The following is a 16,545-nucleotide window of genomic DNA, read 5'->3' as shown; positions in this document are numbered from 1 at the left end:
GCAAGGTTAGAGCCAGTCAGTGGCTCACTGCTCTAGCACACAGCGGTGTTACAATAGACAACATAACATCATTTAACCTTTACAACGCTCGTATTGATTTTTTTGTGTTTATCAAGACTGTGATCAGAGCTTGCAGCTGGCTCTGATGGTGGGTGATTGGGTTAATTGAACGGTTGTGAGAAGACAAAGAGATGTTTGCCATGTTAGCCTAGCCTCTGGGAGTAAAAAGTTAGCAGTAGCAGTTAGCGAAGTAAGTACGGCTATTGTAGTGAAGCACGAATGTTTGGGGGCTAATCGCATGCTTGATTCCATACAATTTAACCAAAGAGGGGACTGTTATTTACAATACGCACAATATAACAAAGGTGGTTCAAACAAAACCCTACGGCTGTTTTTCCCTATCTAGCGAACTTCCTCCAGGAGATCTCGGGACAAAATTGGGAAGGCACGTTTTAATTAAATCCCTTTTGCAAATAACTACTGACCATTATAAATCATTTGGTATCACATAAAACTATTTTACTCTTCTCTCTGTGGTGAGCAGAGTGAAAGGCCTTTTCAGGTCTAGATAAGTGTTAATAAATTACCCATGTTTCCCCGTTAATGGCTGTCAGCCTGCCTTGGAGAGATATCATTGTGTGTCATGAATATTTTGATGTTGTGATTAGATCAAAAATGCTGTGAATTCCTAAACAGCTCGACGCAGCACCGCTGATCAGAAATGGCTATTTCACCCAAACAGATTATAGTGCTTGCATATCTGCAGATAGGGAATAATTAGAATGACACCGTGCCTGTATTCTGCTGTAATAGCCCTGCTACTTTAGCCTATCCCTGTGATCTGGAGACTGCACGGAAATGCACGTGTTTCTGAGATTCAATGTACCTTGGCAGCTGAGATAATTACTATTCTGATGCATAAGCAATTTGTATTTACTGGAGGAGGGGAAAGAAAAAGAAAATATGGAGAGAAGAAGAAAAAAAACCAATTCTCATCCCTGTGAGAAATTGATTAGATACTTGCAGCCATTTGTGTATGGTAGTTTCATTGCCTGTCCTCATTATTTGTGGACGATTATCATCGCGCAGCATGTGCGCATGCTACTTGATGTTTTAATTGACAGGCACAACAAAGGAAGAAGTGAGCTGGATCTCTGAACAGCACTGCAAGACTATTTTTGTGCATTTATTCTGAAATATCACATTTGCACCATACAATGCTTGCTATTTCAGGTTAACAAATGGAGAAAAATAAAATAAGATTATTTTCAGAATCTCAATAGCTTCCTCTAGCATTGAGATAAAATTGTGATCAAAATTAGACTTTTGATTAAGTGTCATGAACTTTTTCACTTGAGAAAAAATACCCAATCTCACATGTGTTTCCTCTAAAGTTTCGAAATAAATCTCAAAAGCATCTCATACTGTGCTCAAATTTGCCAAGATGCTAAAGTTTGCAATTAAAAGTTTTAATGCTGTCAAGATTTCCATATGAACTCCTCAGTTTTTTACAGGAATGATCTGAGATGTGCTACCACATTTATTTTTGTAGCTCAATTTTTGTGTCAACAATTGCCGAATTTGGGGCTATTTTATTTGTACAAATGCATTTTAACCCTGTAAAGCCTGACATATGAATTAATAGTCAGAATTTTTTTTTTTAACAGTTTATTAAACCTTTAGATGAAATACTAAAAATTAAAAAGTTTGCATTTGTGTTTTGAGTATCATATCTGTATCAGGAATTTATGGGTCAGTATGACATAGGAACTGAAAAAACATCTCAATTTTATTTAGAGACCCAAACTGAGGAAAAATTGTAATTTGCTGCAGTTACTCATATTTATATGACAACAAAGCAATATTAAATTCTGATATGATGTTCTGATAGCTTGCAATGATAATCAATGTGATCTTTATCAGTATATCGGACTACTGTTATAAGTTATATTGTTATACTGTTATACTTACATGCTTTATAACAGTAAAGCATATAAATATCAGTTGTCACTGTATCTCCAGGCCCCCGCCAAGAAGAGCAGCAAAGCCAAGAGCAAGCGGCCCTAGGACTGGTGACCCAGTGATGGAAGGGACTGCTCTCCAGGAGACGATGACCGCATCGCTCCATCCCCCGGGAGAGGGCCAGGCGGAGAATCCTATGTTTCATTTTCTTTGTGTTCCGCCGCTGGCCTAAAAACCAGCAGTACCCAAATTCTCTATAAAAGAGCAGTTTCTACCATCTCTTGGTCCGAAGAGGACCCGGAGAGCAGTGGGGGGACAAAATCCTTACCACTCTAATCTGCCTCCTCTGTCGCCAGCGGGCAGCAGTGTGTTGTTCCGGAACGCCACCGAGCCGCCTCCTGCCCCTCCTGCCCCGTGGAACCAGGTAAGTGTTGCACAGCACACTCAGACGCCGCTATGGGCCGCCTCCCAGAGAGAGCCGCCCGGGCCGTGTCCCTGTGTTCCACCTCGCTGCCCCACTCCGGGTACGCCTACGGTCCCTTTGGTCCCGCTTGTACGGTCTCTGCGAGCCTGGTTAGCACTCCTCTCTCGCTGGCTCATTCGGACCATCAGGCTCGGCTATGCGATTCAATTAGCCCGGCGTCCCCCGAAGTTTCAGGCCATCCACTCCACTACAGTGAGAGCAGCCGATGCCCATGTCTTGCATGCGGAGATTGCAGTCCTACAAGCGAAGGACGCGATAGAGCCGGTCCCTCCAGCCGATATGAGGTCAGGGCATTACAGTCCCTACTTCATTGTACCCAAGAAAGGTGGTGGGTTACGACCGAATCTCCGCTTTTGAATCGGAGCCTCCACAAGCAACCGTTCAAAATGCTCACGCAGAGACGCATTTTCGAATACATCAGTCCCCGAGAATGGTTTGCACCGATCGACCTGAAGGACTTTCATGTCTCGATTCTTCCTCGATACAGGCCATTCCTGCACTTTGCGTATCGAGCATATCAGTATAAGGTCCTACCCTTCGGGCTGTCTTTGTGCCCCCGTGTCTTCACGAAAGTCACAGAGGGGGCCCTTGTTCCCATGAGAGAACAGGGCAGTTGCATCCTCAACTATCTCGACGACTGTCTCATACTAGCACACTCTCAAAATCAGCTATGCGAACACAGGGACCTCATGCTCAGGCACCTCAGCCAGTTGGGTCTTCAGGTCAACTAGGAAAAGAGCAAACTCTCCCCCGTGCAGAGGATCTCTTTTCTCGGTATGGAGCTGCTTGAACACGTTCAACTGCGGTTCCACTGAAATTCTTTCAGAGGCTCCTGAGGCATATGGCAGCAGCAGCAGTGTTAACCCCGCTAGGCCTGCTTCATATGAGACCGCTTCAGCACTGTCCCGAGTCCCGAGATGGGCGTGGCATCACGGCACTCACCGGGTGGCAATCACACCGCGTGCCACCAAACCTTCAGCCTGTGGTCAGATCCCTAGTTCCAGCAGCGTTCTCCTTCCTAAACAGAAAGGGTACGCTTTCCCAGTGTTAGCCAACGTATCACTGTATGGGTTATCACGGAACAACAGTGACGGGTACACTCTGTGTTAAGCCCTATCGTCCTTCCAGGCAAGAAGGGGTAGAGTCTTGCACGAGGCGCTGGATGGGGTTCAGCGGCTGTGGCGCTTTGGTAGGGATTCCTACTGGTCAGTCATGACCTACGTTGTAGTGACTGACCGATAGGGAACGTCTCGGTTACATATGGTAACCCTCGTTCCCTGAGGGAGGTAACGGAGACGTAGGTCCCGTCGCCACATCTGCTGCCACCAACCGGGGCGCCAGCTTGTCAGGTTGGCTCCTCAGCAAAAATTGAAGTGCAATCCAGCAGCTGCTCGTTATATACCCGTGCTAACGAGGCTGCGCAGCTGATGCAAATGATTGCACGCCAATGTGTATTGGCTTGTTTTAGTTTTACTTGAAGTAGATTGGCCTCTCTTGCGAGATTCCTACTGGTCAGTCATGACCTACGTCTCCGTTCCCTCCCTCAGGGAACGAGGGTTACCATATGTAACCGAGACGTTATTAGTGGTGCTTGCCAAAGGCAAGGCATCACTATTGTTATTGCTCATACTTAAACTTCGGCACGCTACTCCTCCCGCACCGTTTGTCTTAGACCCTTGAATGAGGTGTCAAATTGACCGGTTTATTGAGGACAGGTGTGCTTTGTCTTTTATAAGCGATTGGGTGTACGAAATTAGTCCGGCGGGCGATAAATCGGGCGAAAAAAGTTCTGTGTATAACATTGGCACAGAATTTGTAAGAACATATCTTTGGATCAGAAGGTCAAAGAGACTTTGAGCTGGGCTCTTTTGACTCGGCCTATCAAGTAGTCAATAAGTAGTCAAGTTAGTCATCCTCATTATAGCGCTTTTAACAATGTAGATTTTTTCAAAGCAGCTTTTTACAGAGATAAACATATAATTTAACCCTCTAGGCGCCACGGTCGAGTTTACTCGACAAGATCGGGCATTGGAATAAAACGGCCGATTTTTTTCAAATTGGGTGTCAAATTTCGTTCGACATCCCCTCCACTGGATGGCAGACATGTCATTCTTCACCCCCGACTCAAAAAAACGTAATGTTTCTATACAAAATGTTCGAGTTAGAGCGCATTGAATCAGTGCGATCAAAAGCGGAGCTAGTGTGCGAGTGAGCCATGTTATCAGAGCCTCTCGCCATCACAATCGCGGCGACAGTATTGTGGTGGAGACTTTGTCTAATACCACTGGGTATGTTAGACGAGGTCGAAGTATTCATAGGACAGTTAGGAGGCAACGTGGAAGCAGGGTGAGGAGTCGCAATGACAATGAAAGTAGTCCGAGCTGTGCATACTCGGCGCGCGCGCGAGGCAGATCTGGCCGCGCTGCTCGTATCATCTCACTCATGATCTGTGCCTTGCTGTGGCGAGTGAGAGTTTGAACTAAACAGGTCTTGTCTACTTGTGTTTGTATGTCATATGAATAATATATATGTGCCCCATACATGGAATCAGAGTGCCTACTGTATTTAGTAAATGTATCTCTACAGCAAAAGTCCAACCACTACATGCATTCGGTTTGTTTCTACCATTTATTAGTAATGATTTACAGTTTGTTTAATACTTAATATATACCTGAGCATTCAGTATTGTGCAATATAGCATACAGAAGGTGATGGACATTTTGGGGGGAAAGAAGTGCTGCATTTTATCATTTAAACGTGACTTTTCATGAAAATTCTATAATCCAAGATTGCCGCCACCATATGACGTCATAATATGCAAATTAGATGGGAAAATGTAATCCCTACATAAACTTTGAGTCATCCTTAATATTTCTCTAATTTACAGAAAGTCTCTATCTTTTATCACTTTTAATATATAGACTTTTGAAATTAAGATGTCAAAATTGGACATTTTAGGAAAAAACCTCTGGCGCCTAAAGGGTTAAGGTAATAGAGATTGGTTTGGTTTTATAGTGGTTCTTGAATAATGTTTTTTCGTGCTAAAGTTAGTTTTGATTGATTCACTTCCGTCGAAATTATCATTTGTTATTAAATTAGGGGCCGCTAAGACGACACCGTTCTCTCTAAACAGACTTTAAATGCGAACCTGTGATTGACGCTGATGGCGTTCACATGCGCATTAAGAATTGATTCTTTAGTTATGTGAATATATGTGCGCAGGTTTGTAATTGCCTAAAAACCATGCCTAAACAAACTACTTGTCTTGCCTATAAATTTTGATGCAGAATTTTATTTTATTTTATCACTTCGGGCAGGTATACGAACCGAAAATTCCACAACGCTTTATCTGTAGAGTGGTATAGGGATCCTCCATAGGGAGAGGCTAGTTGGCGCTTCAGCACTGCATTGTCATCGGGTCCAGGCGAAGATTCTTCGTCAGATCTGGAAATGGCCTTGATAAGGGCTGCGGGAAAACCTCGGGATAAACAAAGACACTAAAATTAGCGTAGATGCCATTCTTTTTATGATGTAACGAGTACATCAGGATTTAAGGGAAGTGCAGTAGAGCATTACAATAATCTAGCCTTGAGGTCATGAACGCATGAACTAGTTGTTCCGCATTTGTCAATAAGAGCATATGACGTAATTTAGATATATTTTTAAGATGGAAAAATGCGGTTTTACAGATACTAGACACGTGACTTTCAAATGAAAGATTGGTATCAAACAGCACACCCAGGTTCCTAACTGACGACGAAAATTTAACAGTAGTGACATAACAACTTCATAGCCGCACCATAGCAACCAGTTACATGACCCTAGCAACCATTAAGCCAGTGGTTCTCAACTCCAGTTCTCGGGACCCACTGCTCTGCACATTTTTTATGTCTCCTTATTTAACACACCTGATTCGGATCACCAGCTCTTTAGGAGAGACTCCTTGATCTGAACTGAGTGTGTCAGATAAGAGAGACATACAAAATGTGCAGAGCAGTGGGTCCGGAGGACTGGAGTTGAGAACCACTGCATTAAACAACATAAACAAGCAAAATCTCAGCACCAGAACATTGTAGAAACATAGAGTTGGCCTTTTTGGACTCAGACTGGCAAACAGTCTTTAAATATCAACCCATAAACTGTATAAGCAAGCCCTAGTAAAGAGTACCCTAGCAACCGTACAAACACATGAATAACCTATATCTCAGCAGCAGAACATCGTATAGACATGGGGGTGGGCTTGTTTGTTTCGTAAATATTGTTTTGTGTAAATATCACCATGGTAACTGTGTAACCACACCCTAGCAACCGAGTGCCGAGTTTTGCCACTGCAAGCGGCACTCACAATTTCTTCAGGAAATGTATACATTCTAGTTTGAATTATTATTATTAAAACTTTGTGTTGGAACTATTATTTGTCTATTTGCCTGCAACCAGCTGTGACAAATAATTCTCCTGAGCTTTGAAAGAACAACCTCAGAAAAAAAAATTCCTCTGTATTCTTTCTTTGATATCTCAGTTGTTTCTCCTAAACAGAAATTAGGTCAAATAAAGAGCTATAATGATATATTGCTTAAATATCTTGCTTCTCAGTCTCCTTTTTTTTCTCCAAAGGAATTGTAGGAGAACATCTGAGATAAAGTTTATGCTTAAAAACATCTGAGCAATAAAAATTTCCTCTGGGTTAATACGAACACACAAACTTTAATAGATTAAGAAGCGTCTTTTAAATTATTCAACTTTCTAAAGTAACTTATCTTTATTCTTTAATTAGTTTGCCCATATGCCACACATATGCATTCACTTTAATCCATATGGTAGCCTACTGCCTTTATAAAAAAATCTGGGAGTTATTCTGCACAATCTATGATGGGTTGATCCAGTCTAAGCAACAGAAGACAACAGCAAACTTCTAATTGTGCAAGTGTGGAAAGGAACCAGTAATCTGTGCAGATGGTTGTCAAAATTGATGAATACTTCAAAAGAGATGCGTCAGTCGAGATTGGCACTACAGTACGAGACCACAATGCAGTGCCCCGCTCAGTTTGTACGCTATTTGCCCGCAATCCTGCTGAAAATGAGAAAGGAGATGTTGGGAAACATCTGGAAAAGCAAATCCCAAATGGCATCCTACGAGATTCTGCACTTGTCAGTCATCAGCCGTAATGGCGCTCTCTGGGTTGACAAGCTTTCATCAGCGAGGACGATGTTTATCGCTTCAGCAAACTGACGCATGGCAGCTGTACTGACTGTTCACAGCACACTGGGCCATTTGAGCTAGTGACACTGAGGTATTACTTTGCACAAATTAAGTTAATTTAAAGATATAGAGGAACATTTAATTAGTGGTGTTTGCTGAGGCAAACATAACTCTTCGGTTTTTGTGTCTAACGTCTTGCTTGCACTGTTTGTGCTAGGAACATTTAAATGATAGCCTACCTCAAATCATGCAGCTTGATGAGACGAAGTGTGCTATTACTTTAAGAGATCAAACTCACTGTTTGTCTAAACTTTTAAATATAAAGGTTGCAAATGGTGTGTTTTTTCCAGCAATGCCATAGAAGAACCATTTTGGGGTTTGCAAAGAACCTTTCAGAACCGAACAGGACAGTTCACCCAAAAATGAAAATGTTGTCATCACTTACTGACCCTCAAGTTGTTCTAAACCTTCATGAGGTTTTTTTTTTTCTTTTGTTGAACACATAAAGATATTTTAAAGAATTTTGGTAATCCAACAGTTAACGATAGCCATAGTAGAAGAAGAAAATACTATGGAAGTCAATGGCTACCGCCAACTGTCAAAATATCTTATTTTTGTGTTTAACAGAATAAAGAAACTTATACAGGTTTGGAACAACATGAGGGTGAGTAAATGATAACAGAATTAAAAAAAAAAAACTGGGGGAACTATCCCTTTAAAAGAGACCACCCTGAACACCATAGCATTGCAGAAGTATTTTTGCCTGTTATATTTTCTTTCGGAAAATGTAAAAAATAGGTGTCATTGCAGTTGTCATGTGCATGAGAGGAACAACATGTCTCTCTGTCAAATATAGACTGCAATACATGATACTGATAATTCTCTGCAAGTATCTTGAGCAGTAGATTCAGACAGAAGGTTCGCATGGAGTTCAGGGTCACTTCCTGATGTTTAATGTATCTTTCTATCCTTCTTAGTAATTTATTCCCTTTCTCCCTCTCTATTTCTGCTTACCTTCTTATTGTATGGCGGGGTTACTATTTTTAACCTTCCTCTAAAGACCCTTCATCTGAGCACTGAGATATGACTGGGGTGACATTTTATGGAGTCAACAGTCTCTTATCGAGGGCTGTGTCTTAAGCTTTTCTCTCCAGGGTTTACTAGCACGGAGAGTGCGCTGAACTGCTCTGATAGCACTACTGATCTTAACAGAGGAAGACACTGATATGTAGAGTTCTGAGCCTTACTGTCATCCAACTTCAGTTTACATATGCTTATTTTGTAAAAAGAAAGGTTAAAACATATTGAAGGATTATGATTGCAACTGCGCTGGAAACTTAATTGTTACGGTTTTGAACATTTAAAAAAAAAAAGTTTCAATTGGAGCCCTCTCATAAAAGGGCATTACAACACCATCAAAGTATTTTGAGAATCTTTTAATGTCAATTAATAATAATACATTATCTATTATCTCAATATTAGCTGTATATACCTTAATATTAAATGTTATAATATTATTATAATCTAAATATTGTTGTTATTATTTAGAACTTTAAGCATTTTTGATGTTTGAACTCTAAATGTTTTATCGCTTTTAAAAGGGCTGGTGTTTCTGTTTCCGTCCTATTAAAAGGTTTATGCTTCCTAACTGGTGAATTTTACATTGTTTGTACTAAAATCATTATAAACTAAAACATGTATGCACCAGTAATGAGAGGAACTGTTCTTCCTCTTGTGTGAATGGTCCAGCTCGCCAATGATTAGATCAAGACCAATTCTGATTCTTGGCAGATTTAGTGATATGTAAAATGTCTTTCAAAGAAGAGCTTGGTGGCATTTTGAAACAAATCAGCTTTAACGATCTGGATTTGTTTGAAAAGCATTTTTACATTATCAAGTAACACTGAAAAGGTCCTTGTTGATTCGAAAGTGATATGTGCAAATATCATGTCTCCTTTATAAAGCTGACAGGGTTGACTCTTAAGATTGTCTTTATCAGACATGTCTTTACCTTAAGTATAGCAACTGATTGGATATTGGTTTAACATTTGTATACAATAATAAAGAGATGTCAACAAGTAAAGGGATGCTCTGCACTACATAATTAAGGAACTAACAGCACAACAATGCTACCATCTAGTGAGCAAATGGGATAGGACTCTACAGTTTAAAGAGAAGTCTGGACCAAAAAAGGATTTAAATAATTCCTTTTGCTGATTTGTCTGGCAAAATATGTTGACAATCTGAATGGGATAACCTTGATTTACCCTCACTGTTTCTATGAATTTAATAATAAAATGATTTCAATGTTTCTTGTGGGAATGCAAAACTTTTGAGATTTAAAAGCATTGAAATATATTTTTTCCTCCCTTTTTTCTCTCTCACATCACTGCGCTCATTTAGGGGCTCTGTATACATATTACACTTACATGTTAAATATGTTTTACCAAATACTGTTTTTATCTTAATGCCAAAAGAACTTTTATTTTGACATATTGCATTTTAAAAATGCAGATAAATGTCACGGAACGGGTGAACGGAGACGAAGATACAAAAGCAGGTTGAGGTGATGTTTTTAAAATAATACAAAATAAAGACAAACTACAACTAAAACAACCCCGGGGGGGAAAACAAGAAAGGCTTCAGGCAAAAAACAGGAATCAAGAGGAAACATTGACAACGAACCAGCACAGGACTACAAACACAGGGGGGCTAAATAGGGGAACAAACAAAGGAGGTAAACGAGCAGGACAGGTGGGACAGATTAACCAATAATCTGATAACAAGATGGGCGGGGTTAGACAATAGACAGGAGAGCACATGGCACAAGAAATAACAAGACAGTCATGTGCTCACAACAGACCAGAATAACACAAACACATGACAACATGACATAACCCCCCCTCTACGGAGCGGCTACCAGACGCTCCAAGGCCCACAAAAAACAAACAAAAAAAGAGTCCAGGAGGGCGGTGGAACGTTGGAGGATCAGGGGGAGGGATGGGGGGCCAGGTCCATGGAAGGGAACAGAAACAGGGGGTGATGATTTAGCCGGCGGCCAGGGCGAAGCAGACGGTCCGTCGGGCGGCCAGGGTGAAGCAGACGGTCCATCGGGCGGCCAGGGCGAAGCAGACGGTCCATCGGGGGGACAGGGCGAAGCAGACGGCCAATCGGACGGCCAGGGCGAAGCAGACGGCCCATCGGGCGGCAAGGGCGAAGCAGACGACCCATCGGGCGGCCAGGGCGAAGGAGACGACCCATCGGGCGGCCAGGGCGAAGCAGACGACCCCTTGGTCGGCCAGGGCGAAGCAGACGACCCCTCAGGCGGCCAGGGCGAAGCAGACGACCCCAGACATCAACCAGCAGTCGAGAAGCAGGAGCAAGAGGGCACTGATCTTGTGATCTTCGCAGTAGGCTAGTGAATGCACCAGAGAGAAATGCACATTTAATTTCATAAGCAGAGAGCAGTCTGTTTTCTTTCGTTTTGAATTGTTCTGTTTACAAGTAGACATATCAATATAGATATATTTTTTCAGGTCCGTGAATAGGCTACCTTATAAGCTGAGTTTCGGTTCATTTATGAGACGCGCTCCAGTTCACGCGCTTAAATCCAGGCAATTGGTTGATGAAACATTGATTAAAATTAAGATACGATTAATACAAAACGAAATTCACTTTAAAGAAAGGCTTTGTGTGTGTAAGGTCTCTGTGAAAGTTTTAAAGCAGTCTTTTAGTGCCGCTTCAGAGCGGTCGCGTCCGTAACGGAGAACTGTCACGTCTGTAACATTGTTTTTTCCTCATAAATGCGAACACGAAAAATAAAATAAAATAAATATTTTATGTTCTGGGGAGAGCCAACCCTTCTTCATCCGATTTGCGCAGTTTAATTCACAGAATTACAAAAAAAATAAAAAATAAAAAATCGTTGCCTCCTAAAAGTTAAAGTTTTTTTTGTCACGCATGATTGTCTATTTCCATAATATTAAAAATAAAACGCATGTGTAGACTGATATTTTTCTAATGTCTGGACTCCTTTCAGGGAGGAGCCTATGGATAAACAGACATTTCAATATTTTGGTATTAATGCATTTTCTGAGAATTTATATTTCAAGTTTTGACTGCAAATGTCATGTCCATAAAGCTGGAATTCCCAAATTTTAAATAATTTATCATCAACTAGTTTTGTGGCTAGTTACGCTGGGAGTTGGAAGGGGTGTGTCGCCATTCTGCAGGTTCGTGGATCTGAGTGTCGCGATTTCGGTTTCATATCGCATATCGTTACAGCCCTAGTCATTTTAGAATGTTAAGTTCTACTTCTGTATAGTTATTTTGGTGAAAGTAACTCAAAAGTAATACAGGAGTAATGTAACGCATTACAATTCTGAGACAGTAATATTGTAAGGTAATGAATTACTTTTAAATAACAGTAACAAGTAATATATAATGTATTACAGTTTGGAAGTAACTTGCACAACACTGGTGAGCATATAAGAAGTATTTCCTCTGGAGAGAAAGAGACTATATAGACACCAAATATGTCACACATATTTGTATGCAAAGTCTGAAACATTAACCCATTAGAGTTTACAAAAAAACATATGCCAAAACAACATCAGAAGGAAAATCATGAGATGTGAAAATAAGATACATGTTTATACATTTCTCAAGTGGTTATATATATATGTGTATATATATATATATATATATATATATATATATATATATATATATATATTTATATATATATATATATATATATATATATACACACTCAAAAAAATAATTTTTGCCTCTTGTTAAATTTAATTAAGTAAAATAAGCAAGAGTAACACAATTGTTTAATATTTTGTCACAACTTAATTTAATTGTGTTCAATCAACCTAATATATTTAAAACTGAAGTTTACTTAATTAATTTGTGAGAAAACTACATGAATCATTTTTGTTGACAACTAACTGGGCAGTGGATCTGTAGTTCCCAGCATGCTTTGCAAGGGACTGCATTAGGAGGGTAAATTTAGGGATTAAAGTGTTATTTTATGTGTTTTTCTGTAAATGGAAAGATGTTGTTAGTTAATGTTAATGTTTAATATTCAGTAATGTTAGAAACTTAGAAGACTTTCTGTAATGTTTTTTAATTTTGTGGTTACCATTATGCAGATGAGTGGTGACTGTGTTTAGATTAGGGCTGGGGGCACTCAATATACTCTATACATGCATTAAACTTCATTTGCAGTCCTCCATAAGTAATATTCAATATTACTCTGTAAAAAAGTGGTTTTAATTAAACTGAACACTAGTAGCTCCTATCATTGGAAATAACTGTAGAGTCAAATTAGCCAAAATTATAATGTTGGCGAATCTAGGCAGGGCAAAAATTAAATATAGTCAACCTGACAAAACTTTATCTAGCAGGAATGACTAAATAAATTTAAGTTCATACAACAAGATTATAACAAATAATTTCAAACGGGGATTAAATATATTAGGTTGATTGAACACAATTAAACGTTTTAATTAAACAATTAATTAACAATTAAACGATTAAACAATTAAACGAAATTAACAATTAAACGATTAAACGTTCCCTTAACGTTAGGGGGAACGTTCCCCTAACGTTAAGGGAAAGTTCTAGGAACGTTCTGGGAACCAAAAACTAACGTTCGCAGACCGTTCCCAGAACCTAAATTTGTTTGCTGGGCGGTACGCTTGGAACCTCAACAGAGGTGGTACCATTTAAAGCGAACCGAAGCGAGCCATACCGTACCATACCATGCAGTGGAAAAGCGCCACAAGTGAGCCGTACCGAGCCGAGCCGTACCGTACTATGCAGGGGAAAAGCGCCATAGCGTGCCGTACAGAACCGTGCTGTAGCGTACCATGCAGTGGAAAAGCACCATTAGTTTCAGGGGAAGTTGGCCACATTTCTTAGTTGGGAGAGTGATTTTGCTGGACTATTCATTAAATATAATGAATAATTTGTGTGTGATTGGTCCAGACCCTACACCTCCATTATCCCAGTGTAAGAGGAGAAGAAACAAAGAACTTCAGTGAATAAACTTTGACTAAAGAAATCTTAAAAAAAAAAAAAAGTAGAAGAAAAAAAACATTCGCTTTCTCTACATAAGGGTGTCAGTAGGGAATAAACTTTGACTAAAGAAATCTTAAAAAAAATAAAAAAAGTAGAAGAAAAAAAAAACATTCGCTTTCTCTACATAAGGGTGTCAGTATTGATCAACAAGAGTAAAGGTCATGAGTGGTTGTGGGGGGTCTTCAGTGTACCCTTTTCCTGTGATTTCTCAGTTCAAATAACCGGACTACTAGCTTGTTTAGCTTGTTTTTCTGTGTAGTCAGTGTGTTTATGCACACACATTTTTATTTTAAAGTTAGCATGAGATGGAAATTGGGATTTCATGTTCATTGTGTGTCAAGTCTTTGTAAGGGGAACTAATAATTTGTGATTGGTGAGTAAATGACAGAATAATTTTTGGGTGAACTAACCCTTTAAACACAAAGTAAAAGCTAAACACAAAGTGTCTCTTTCAATATATTTGTCATGCGTAAACAAATCTGTCATTACTACAGCTACGAAACTGGCACCGAGTAAGATGGCAGAGCATTGAAAAATGCTGCAGGGGATGTTAATATTTGTAATTATATATTATGAGAACACATGAATTAAAAAAAATGATGTGCGTGGATTAATCTTTTATATTAAACTACAATATTCCATAAAAAATGTGAAGTGTCAGTTTTTATTTCATGGTGAATTTAAGTCTCCATTCGGTGTTACTTTTGTTTGTTTTATCTATAAAAAAGTTTTCAGTAATAGGGGTTTTAAAAGTTATTTACCACTTTAATTAAAAAATAAATTTATCAACAAATAAATATTTTCCAGCAGCTTGGTGGGGGAAAAAAATTATATAATTTAAGTTAAGTCGATCATGTTGCATGTCTAATTTCAGTTTGCTACTTTTCAAATGTTTTTATGTAGATATTATCATTATTTTACCCTTGTCCCTGACCCAGACTTTCAATCTTACAATATGAAAACCCTTCATATTAAAATATTACATTATGATTATAACAAGGAGTCAAATAAACAATTTCATAATTTATTTGTGAAAATAATTGAATTGTTCCACATTAGTGGTGTCATTTCCATCACAACAAAAGATGCATTTAGTTGCAACACCTCAGAAAATGATTTGTCTTCTAGATGTATGTATAATTATTTTGAATTTAATATATTCTTCTTTAGAGTACTACAGAAAGCTCATACGCCAAAACACTTAGGGGAGACTGGGGACAGTTGCAACACTTTTTGCATTTGGCTCTGTTACTCGAGACGGTTTGGATTAGACAAACCAATTGTTTATAGAATAAACTTACATCTGTATGTTAATAGTCTAAACCATTTAAAGATAATCTACATTTTTCACAATTTGCTTTTGAATGTAAGGAGTCAGATGTTGTTTGGGGATGGTTGCAACATGTTACAAATACAATATATTACAATATATGTCAGTGTTAGCAAAAGGATTATTATCAAAAATGTAAGTTATAATAATATTACAGTGTTATTTATTTATCAGCTTTGATTAGATGACAATTATAGATTTGTCTAAATGAGTAGGCCTTATGTGCAGATGTCAAATATTCAAATAGATATAAAATGCAGTAGGCTTTTAGTGACATAGGAAGAATGGAACAATTTGTAAGGCAATTAACTTTTATTTAGACTATTGTCTAGACTGTTGTTTTTTTAAACTATATTTTATATTATATTATATATATATATATATATATTGAGAATACATAGATATATATATGAGAAAAAAAAATCCTGAACCATCTGTTTACTTCCTAACGGATTTAACCCCGTCATTGGGCATGCGTGGATGACACGACATCTGTCACTCAGTAAGGGGCACATGGGCCGTTTGAACAGAGACAGATGTTAGTTTTTCAACCCATGATGTCTGAGCTCAACAATACAGGGGAGCTTGAATGCAGTGACCTCTCTGACTATGAGAAGAAGACCCCGCGGTCAAAGCCTTTGTTAAACAAAGCGGCTATATAGCTCTCTGTTATACTAGTTGCTGTATTATCCTCAGGGTCCTTCCACATAAGCCCTGTCTCTTTTGAAAATTTTAAAGTAGTTAAAGCCATTAATTGATAAAAAATAAGTATTTACATATATATATATATATATATATATTATATATTAGAAGATATTAAGTGGCACAACTGTTTTTCAACAAAAAACAAAAAAAAAGTTTCTTGAACTGTAACTCAGCATGATTTCTGAAGGATCATGTGATTAATAATGCTGCACATTCAGCTTTGCCATCACAGGAACAAAGTAGCCTACATTTAAAATATATTAAACTTTTTACTGGTATTCAATTCAAAACAATATAAATATATTTGATTTCCATATTAATGTATTATGGTATTTAAGTGGTAGGCTACTTAAACGTATCTTAAACGTATGGACATCATCACAAGTATAGTAATTAAATTACACAATCAACAAAATGTAACATTTTGTCATCATGAAAAATTAAAGGTTCCTTACAACAGACTTTGTAACAGGATATGATATGTAACAGGATAATTTTCTAAGTGTTTGTGTTCAAAGGTTTTGACATTTTATTAAAGGAATTAAAAAGGGACTTTAGGCTATATCAGAGGAGAAGATTCTAAAATTGGGATTACAGTGAATGGTTCTGGCTTTGTGAAGATGAAATTTATACATAGCCTAACCATTACAGTATGAGTCATTAGAAAGAATTTTGCACCAAATAGACAATCAGTGGTGTTGCAAGGCCCCCTGTTGTTCCATTATTAGACAGTCCTGGAACAGTGCAGTCCCCCTTCTCAACCCATGTAGCCTA

This window comes from Siphateles boraxobius, unplaced genomic scaffold, assembly GCF_051911475.1.
Source record: "Siphateles boraxobius isolate OS27281-9 unplaced genomic scaffold, OSU_SipBor_1 35, whole genome shotgun sequence".
Classification (NCBI taxonomy): Eukaryota; Metazoa; Chordata; class Actinopteri; order Cypriniformes; family Leuciscidae; genus Siphateles; species Siphateles boraxobius.
The sequence above is the reverse complement of the archived record's forward strand: the minus strand, read 5'-3'. Positions refer to the sequence as shown.